The following is a 9,085-nucleotide window of genomic DNA, read 5'->3' as shown; positions in this document are numbered from 1 at the left end:
CATGGTTGTCTTAAAAAATGTTAACTGGTTTAACGTCGGTTATGAGAATTCCGGTCAACCAGATCGCCGCTGCACAACACAACCTCTGCTTCACTTGAGGACATCGCCACACTTGCCTGTTTTTTGCTTGATCAGGATACCGTATTTCCGTGAGCTTTCAATACACTCACTGACTTCGATCTTCCTGATCATCGCCAATTTCTGCGTAGGTACCTTTTAAGAATCGGACTACTCAGTTCCCGTTTGGCTTTCAACGTTAGCGGTTCAGCTCGTGCCGTGTTCTGTGTGTGCATTTTGTCTACCCTTGTTTGTGAGTGTTGGCGTTCCGCCTCACGGACGAATGTTGTCATCGTCGTGTTTGTGCGTTGAGGTTGTGTTTCAGAAATGCAATCGAAGTGTGCCGTGGCCGCTATTAGACGCGTGGGGTTTCGGTTCTGATTTCGGCGTTGGTCGCGAGTTGATTCGGCCGGTGAGGAGCTGGCGGTGCATCTTACATACAGTGTACTGCCGAACTGAATCCGTTGTGTCGCGAGTGATTGGTGATGGAAAGTGGATGCAGTCCTTTTTCTCTCTGCTGAGATCCCTCTAGTTGGTGCAGCTAGAGTGTGTTTCGTGGTTGATGGGGTTTGCGCTGCTGTGTAAGAACCGAAAGGCGAGAATGCTGTTTTTAACACCGGTTGAAGAAGTAGCAGCAGCATATCTATTGGAGCTCTTCGAAATCATCGTGATGTCACGGATTCCTTTGCAACCTAACGAGATCTTTCCTTTATTTTTCTCGTAATCCCATTTTATTTTTATAGTCATGTAAGTTATACATCACACTTTACACTTAACATTTACATCCTTACATTATTAGTAATTAGATTAGATTAAGATAAAAATATATCAAGCTGAACATTGCATTAGGTCCTAGGTAACATTGATCAATTCTCTTCATCGACTTTCTCTTTCGTTTATAACTTGAGTACATAACCGTTTCTTGATCTGGTTGACCTATTAGATGCTACATAAATCGATCTTTTATCGATCTGTGAGCTGAAAATAAGTGGGAATGGCTTTACATGGCCGTGGGGATGCAAAGAGAAAGTCGACGAAGAGAGTCTGTCAATGTTACTTGGGACCTAATGCAATGTTCAGCTTGATATATTTGCTTAATATAACCTTGAAATTTCAGTGTTACACCCACTAGATATTGTGAGCTGAGGAAACATAGAGCTGCTTCTTATCATATGTAAAATAATTATTATTTTAATTGCAGAATATCAACTATTTTATCTATATAAATTTATATGCATTATTTCATATTTAATGTTCTGATATATTTCATTTCTCCATTACATATATTTTCATTGTCTTAATAAATACTGGGTTAGGAGGGAGCATCAGGGTATCATTTGACCTGGAACTGGACGATGGTGTTGTATGACAACCGGAGTCTAGGAGGGAATAAACACTATCATTTTATTTATCCTACCGATTCGATTGTGGTGGTGTGAATTCTACTTCAACAGTTTCAGTGATATTGACGCGCCCTTCTTTACAAACCATCCTGTAGGAAGCTTAATAAGTATTGCGAATTGTGTTATTCGATTTTTTGGATCGTAACGTTGGAAGGAGTTTCTTAAATTCCCGTCGATTTCGCGTAAGTGTCTTTGCTTACGGGTCCACACCTCCGTTTTTGGCCCTTCATACAGCGATATTGTGAATTCAGATCGGTAGCTCAAATTGATCTTGCTATTAAGTGGAGCTGCATACAAGACAAGATCTTTGAAGGGATGGTGGCTACCTTACATACATGCATACATACCTTTTAAGTATCGGACTACTCGCTTAAGTGCCGACCAGTGTTGTTGTCCAAATTGTTGTTGGAATCTTCCGAGGTACCCACAAGAGATGCAAATGCCCGGTCTGATACACATCATGCAATACATCAGACTTCCAAGCAACTCACGGTAAGGCTGCTGTATCCCTTCAGTCGTGTTCCGATGTAGCCGTAAGCTCTTTTCTAACGGTCTTCGAGTTGGATTGCATATATGCAGTTTTACTTCTGGTTCCATATTTGACCATAACAGTTTCGACAATTTAGAAAAAATAATTCAAAAATTATTTACCTAAAATATGTACATATTACAATCTATCAGATTTCTAGATATACAATTCGTTTTCATTCTTCTCATGCGAACTAGGTACTCTTTTTTCAATAAACTCTTCAAAATCTGTCTAAAAACTGACGCTTCATCGCATAATCGAATTTCTTTCAGCATGCTCTCTCCACTAACCGATCTTTTGCCGAGCTTTCTCTCTTTCGCTGCTCTAGTAAAACACGATACGCTCTATCGTGGCGCAACCCGAACGGATCAAAGTAGACCATTCTCTATTTTCGTCTAGCTTGTCTTCGGAAAGCTCATCGATCGAATTTCTCGCATCACTTTTCTAATAGACCAATGTAACACATCCACCATTTTGAGAAAATCGCAGTTCGACAGATTATTATTTTAACTGTTTAGAAACAATACATTTTACAGTACTATTTTTAATGTAGTCAGTGAATAATAACGTTGAAAATTCAGTAGAAACGGTAAAAACACAATTATTCATTGAATTTCATGCTACAATATAGAAAAAAAACAACACATGGGACGTTTTGACAAGTCAAGTTGTACATTGGACATAATCAATGAGTGTTACATTGGACGTTTTGTCTACATGATACTAGATTCCATTTCACAGATTTCAGAGTAGAGTACCTAACTTTAGATTGGCCCGCCTTTGAAAAATGAGCACCAATCATGTTTGGTAGTCCAAATGACCGAAGTAACAATCATGTACCCATCATTTCAAACTGTACATCCCAACAAACAATCGTCTATTGAAGAAACGACTTATTGGCCATTTTATTCAACTGCATGCTTAATAGTACTTGTACTATTTTTAATAATAACTTCTGCTAAGGCTTTGTTCACACAAATCTGGAGAATTTATTCAACCACAACATTGAACTACTGGTGTTGTATAAGGTAAGTCAGAAGCTTTTATTCAACTTATATGAGTTGTAACAGAGTTTATACGATAACATTTTTGATTACTCAGTGTTTATTAGACATCTCTGCTTCCTTAAAACAGTGATGCTCTGAATACGTTTGATTCTCATTGTGAAGTAACGTTTAATTAGACATTATTATACATTTATTAAATGATTATTCAACTGTGGGAAAATTAACCCGAAAATAAAAGGGACGGGGGGACAGGAACGGGGACAGGGACAGGGAAGGGGGTGTGTTTCTTAAGTGATTGCTTTCATTATTTCTGACGTGGCTCGCACCACACAGATATTAGAAAATTTATTAAATACTTAGATATGTTATATGGGATTCGAACCATGTACCTTCTATCGAGCTATCCTAGAATTCATCATATGGGCAACTCAATAATCAATAAAAGCTTGCATGAAAGTAAATACCTATCAGCACTCCCGATCGCAACTGTAGCTTCTTCAAGGCCTGTGGGAATGATTAATTCATTCGTCGTTGTTTTAAATGAGACCAATGTTGCCTCTTCACATCTCCAAGTCGAAAGTAAGGATGCTCGGTTATATTTTAAACTAGATCAATGCATTCATTATCGTGAGTCATGTGATCGATGATTACTATTTAAATTAATTATGTTCTACACAAATAAAAAAGAGTAGTTTGTATCGCTTAACTCGATTTGTTTACATTTGTTACTTAGGACCCTTTGAAAAGTGACGCAAGATTTCTTTTATTTTATATGAGCATGGTAGCATGACAAATACCAAATGCCATATGAATGCGTGGACCTGTTTTCCGAACGAATCCGGAAGCTCGCGAAACTTCGTTAATGCGATTGGCGTCTTGGAGTGAAACTTTTCCAAGCTTTCGCCACCTACATTTTGAAGTGAGAATCACTAGAAGAATGATAGTTTCCAAATTTTCCAAGTAAAACAGACGCTTTTTGGGGCAAATCGGTCCATAAAGAAAAACTAATAATTTCCCGTGGAAACTTTTGCTTGAATCGTGTAAGAAAACGTGTTTGAAAATTATTTGTTATTATTTCGATATGGATCGGAGATGTTTTCATGGCAAATTATGCATAACAAGTTTGCACCCTCAAGGAGAGGTTACCTCCTGCGCAGCTGCATTTTTCGGAAAATGGTGAATATGTGCGATTTTAACTAAGATGAAAGTGAATTTACTTAGGAAAGGTTGTATCATGCTGGTGGTATTGTGAATTTTCCACCTTATCGAACGCGACGAATTGAAATTGTCGCTGACGAAATCGTCGCCGGAATCGTCGCGGGTGTATAAATGTTATGGGTTATGTCAAGTTGACTGACAGTTGATGAACTTATCTGCATGTCAATCAAAATAAATAAATACTATAAACATTGATTCACATCTTGCAAGGAAAATTGTGACGAATTACATTAATAAAAAAATCAAAAATATTATCACCATCAGTATCGCTACATTAGCAGTAAGTATGAACACTATTTACATGAAAATTCCTCCTAAAAGTGACGTTATTGTTTCAGAAAATGTCCAACATTATTTGGCATAAGTCGACAACGTGCCAGTATCAATACTAAATATCATTGAATTTATGGATTCTTTTTTCTGGGACTATCAAGACAACAACTCGGTGAAATTTACGGTAAAAGCAAATCTACAATAAGTGCCTGGATTACATCGTACAAGAAAAACGGCGTCCTTTCGGAAAAGGAACGGAAATTGGTATACAGAAAGTTTGGGGTGGCAGTGGCTTGTAAAGTTGTATATGACCGAACCAAACTTGTTTCTCGATGAGGCACAGAAACGGTTTTTTCATAGATTCGGAACATCAATTAGTAGATCTTCGATAGTAAGGATCCTGCACGCGGAGGGTATGAGCTGGAAGAAACTGGAACGTCGCGCCATGCAGATCCGTAATGCTGATATCTCAAAATATTGCGAGGAGTTATCATTTCAGTGGGATTTACCTAATTTAGTTTTTCTGGATGAAGTAGCTTTTGATAGCCGCGATATGCTACGTAATAGGGGATATGGGTTTGTTGGAAAAATGCTAATTTTCCGTGGCGAATTTCGTCACCGTCCGAGAGTTTTAGCTCTTTGTGTTCTAGGGTAAGGTGGCCTTCTTGATTCATTCATGACGAAAGGGACATTTACACGGAAGAAATTTTTCGAGTGTTGTCGTACGTTTGCCCTTGAATCTGGTAATGTAGAGACATACCCGGGTTTCTATTCAGTCTGGATAATGGACGGAGCTCGAATACATTGCGATAGACACATTGTTATGTACCTAAGGTCTATCGGCATTGTTCCAATATTTTTGCCTCCGTACTGTCCCTTCTACAACCACATTGAAATTGTTTTTGGAATTATCAAGCGATACTTACGACGGCACTACGAAGAAAACAGTTCTAAAGACCTCAAGACAGTTGTGGGCGATGCTTTACTCAGCTTCAAAAATTATGACTGTACAAAAATCACGAGAAAGTGTGGTTATAAAGAAGGAGGAAAACTTGACCCTAAAGTTGGGCTGAATCAACATATTGAAGACTTCGATTTTTGTTCGAAACTCGAATCAAAAGAGGTGATCTGAGGAAGGACTCCATGTAGGACATCATTCTAGTTATTTCTATCACAGATACACGAAATAAATGAAATTTGTTTCAACAGCTTTTATTTTACAACATCAACATAACAAACAACTGACAATCACATCCGGAGATTTGAACGATCTGGTTCTTTCGTATGCCATTTTATCTTTCTTCACATATGATCAACATCTTCTGCGTCTGTTACAGAGTTCGCCAGTGCTCGACTGAGCTCGTTTTCCACAGGTGCAAGTGAACGTTGCATTGAAGTCAGCATTTCGTAGTAGCTTTTAAGCTGTATTTCCATTCCAGATACCCGTTCTTCAATTTGTTTGGTGTACAGACTGTTCTCTGAGCTCTTGAATGTGAACTTCCATGGCACGAATTATAGTTTTAGCGAAAAATAAAGGGTGATACGGTCAAAATTTGGTCAGTATCAACTTGACGTATTTCTTTCAATTTTGCATTTAAAAAACCTGAACACCCCTCATTTTGAAGGTGTGTGTGTGTAGAATGTTGCTCCTATTTTGATTTTGGAATTCACTCTTCAGTTGTCAAAATGCCGTCCAAGCAAGAAGAGCAGCGTATCAAAATTTTGCTCGCGCATCGCGAAAATCCGAGCTACTCGCACGCAAAGTTGGCAAAATCGCTAAAAGTTGCCAAATCAACCGTTACAAATGTAATTAAAGTGTTTGGGGAACGTTTGTCGACAGCCAGGAAGTCTGGATCGGGGGGAAATCGAAAACCGGAAGCCGCTGAGACGACAAAGAGAGTTGCCGGTAGTTTCAAGCGAAACCCTAACCTCTCTCTCCGAGATGCCGCAAATAAGCTGGGTGTATCGTCTACAACCGTGCATCGAGCCAAAAAACGAGCCGAACTATCGACTTACAAGAAGGTAGTGACTCCAAATCGCGATGATAAACAAAATACGACGGCCAAAGCGCGATCCCGGAGGCTGTACACGACGATGCTGACGAAGTTTGACTGCGTGGTAATGGACGACGAAACCTACGTCAAAGCCGACTATAAGCAGCTTCCGGGACAGGAGTTTTATACGGCAAAAGGAAGGGGAAAGGTAGCAGATGTTTTCAAGCACATGAAACTGTCAAAGTTCGCAAAGAAATATCTGGTTTGGCAAGCCATCTGTACCTGTGGCTTGAAAAGCAGCATTTTCATAGCTTCCGGGACTGTCAACCAAGAAATTTACGTGAAAGAGTGTTTGAATAAACGTCTGCTGCCTTTCCTGAAGAAACACGGTTGTTCCGTACTGTTTTGGCCGGATTTGGCATCTTGCCATTACGGTAAAAAGGCCATGGAGTGGTACGCCGCCAACAACGTGCAGGTGGTTCCCAAGGACAAGAACCCTCCCAACACGCCAGAGCTCCGCCCAATTGAGAAATACTGGGCTATTGTCAAGCGGAACCTAAAGAAGACCAAAAAAACTGCTAAGGGCGAGCAGCAGTTCAAAGCAAACTGGCTTTCTGCGGCGAAGAAGGTGGACAAGGTGGCTGTACAAAATCTGATGGCAGGGGTCAAGCGTAAGGCCCGGCAATTCGGATTTGGAAAAGCGGAAGCCTAACTGAATATTTTTCCTGAATTTTATACTAATTGAACTTGAAAAAGAAATTTAATTTGATTTTTTAAATAAACGATTTCACCGATTTACACGCGTTTTCCCTTGACCAAATTTTGACCGTATCACCCTTTAGTCCTCGACGGTTTTCTTCCAGAATTGCCGAATCATCAGGTCTCAAGTGCGATTGAAAGTCGTCTGGTGGATTCAGCTTCACATTGTCACGTCTGTATCCCGGTGCTGCTTCCACATGTTCCGCCCAGTTGTTCCACACGAATGAATCTGCTGATACTTCTGGATGCATTCTCTTTAGCTCGTTTATTAACCCTTGATTTGTTAGTGCATGCTCCTGATCTGTCCGGGTCATCTGGGGCTTCTAGTTTCTTCACTAGGTCGTATAGTTTTTGATTTGCCACCGCCAACGAATACACATGAAGGTAAACATCAATAACCTTGCTTCTCCATCTTATCATTACATCCGGTTTTTCCTGCAAATCAGATACTCGATATGTGCGTTTACGTTGAAGGTCCTTGAACAGCACAAATTTATCCATGTCTTTGAGCTCAGGATTCGCTCCTTTAGTCCACTTAACTCGTTTCAAACTTTGGTCATCATAAACAGTTACCTCCCGGCGAATGTGACTCCTAATAGCCTCCCAAGTTTGCTTCAACACCTCCTCGGGTGAATTGCCAAAAACATGACATTCCCTGGTAATCACCTTCGCATCCGCTTTACCTTTGTCGTGATGTTGTCCTCGAGAATCCTTCTTGTAGCAGGGAATCATGAAATGAAACGTACTTTCCTCCAATCGTTTACGTTTCGGTGCTGGCAAAACACTTGAAGGATGGTCAGCTTCCGCCTCTTGCTCAGGTTCTGCAGGTTCTGTCTCGTTGTAGTCCGGGAACTTATCAATGTTCCCAATAGGATCATCTTCGTCAAGGAACTCAGCTGCCAAATCGGCATCGGGAGCATCCAGCTCCAGGTTTATGCTGCAGTATGAAAGCTGAAAGTGAAAATAAACTTCGTAAATATATATGAAAATAACATTACTATCCACATTTTCTTTACCGCTTCCATCTCCTTGTTCGTAGTCACTTGATTTTTACAGTTTTGAAACAATTTATGAACCGACTAACGAAAAAAAAATATCCATAAATACGAATGAAAACAAACACACTAACTCCAAAGAACCCATAACTGGAAAATTTTCACCCATTTATGAAAAGAGGTTTAACTCATTAAAAATGTTTTATGTTCTACCCTTTTAATGAGTGCCTTTTACTAATTTATGAATAACTGTTACCTGTACATTTTACGAGTAACAGTTACTCATTAATTTGGTGAAATTTTGTTTATTTTATGAGCAAAGCCACTTTTTTAATTGCTGTAATTTTATCCATTAATGGGTTCTTTCGAGTTTACGTGAGAAGAAAAAACCTTCTGTTTATTTATCAATCAGTTGTTGGAATATGACGTTTCACTAACACAAAGATAAAAACTCGGGCGCATTTTCATGCGACGTTTCTAAAACTGTCAAAAAGTGAGCGTCGCGTTTTGTTACAATTGAAACAGACAATAGTAGAGAATTGGTTATATAGGACGCCAATATTCAATAAATGTTCATTTTGGCCTTTTTTAAGCAAACATATTGATACTCACAATTTTCGACGGAAAAGGCTCCGGAACTTGATTTACTCAACACGCACCATACTATAAAATGGTGCTAGACGGTCTTCAAAGTGATAACAAATCATCTTTATTTTGAGTAATTGAGTAATTTACTTCTGTTTACATCATATTTACGATGCAGCATTGATGGAGCCGTGAAATGAAATGAATATATCTTATGAAAGTTCATCTGGAAAAGTCAAAGATACACATCAGTCTGATCGTAAAA

At 39.3% G+C, this 9,085-nt stretch overlaps 1 pseudogene; it reads right to left on the bottom strand.

Moving 5' to 3' along the window:
- Positions 1 to 5,789: 5,789 nt before the first annotated feature.
- LOC135715313 (uncharacterized) lies at positions 5,790 to 8,265 on the bottom strand (annotated as a pseudogene).
- Positions 8,266 to 9,085: the final 820 nt, after the last annotated feature.

The sequence above is a fragment of the Ochlerotatus camptorhynchus genome, unplaced genomic scaffold (genome assembly GCF_037179485.1).
Source record: "Ochlerotatus camptorhynchus isolate MF236.1 unplaced genomic scaffold, CSIRO-AGI_Acam_v1.1 ptg000849l, whole genome shotgun sequence".
Taxonomy (NCBI): domain Eukaryota; kingdom Metazoa; phylum Arthropoda; class Insecta; order Diptera; family Culicidae; genus Ochlerotatus; species Ochlerotatus camptorhynchus.
The sequence above is the reverse complement of the archived record's forward strand: the minus strand, read 5'-3'. Positions and strand labels throughout refer to the sequence as shown.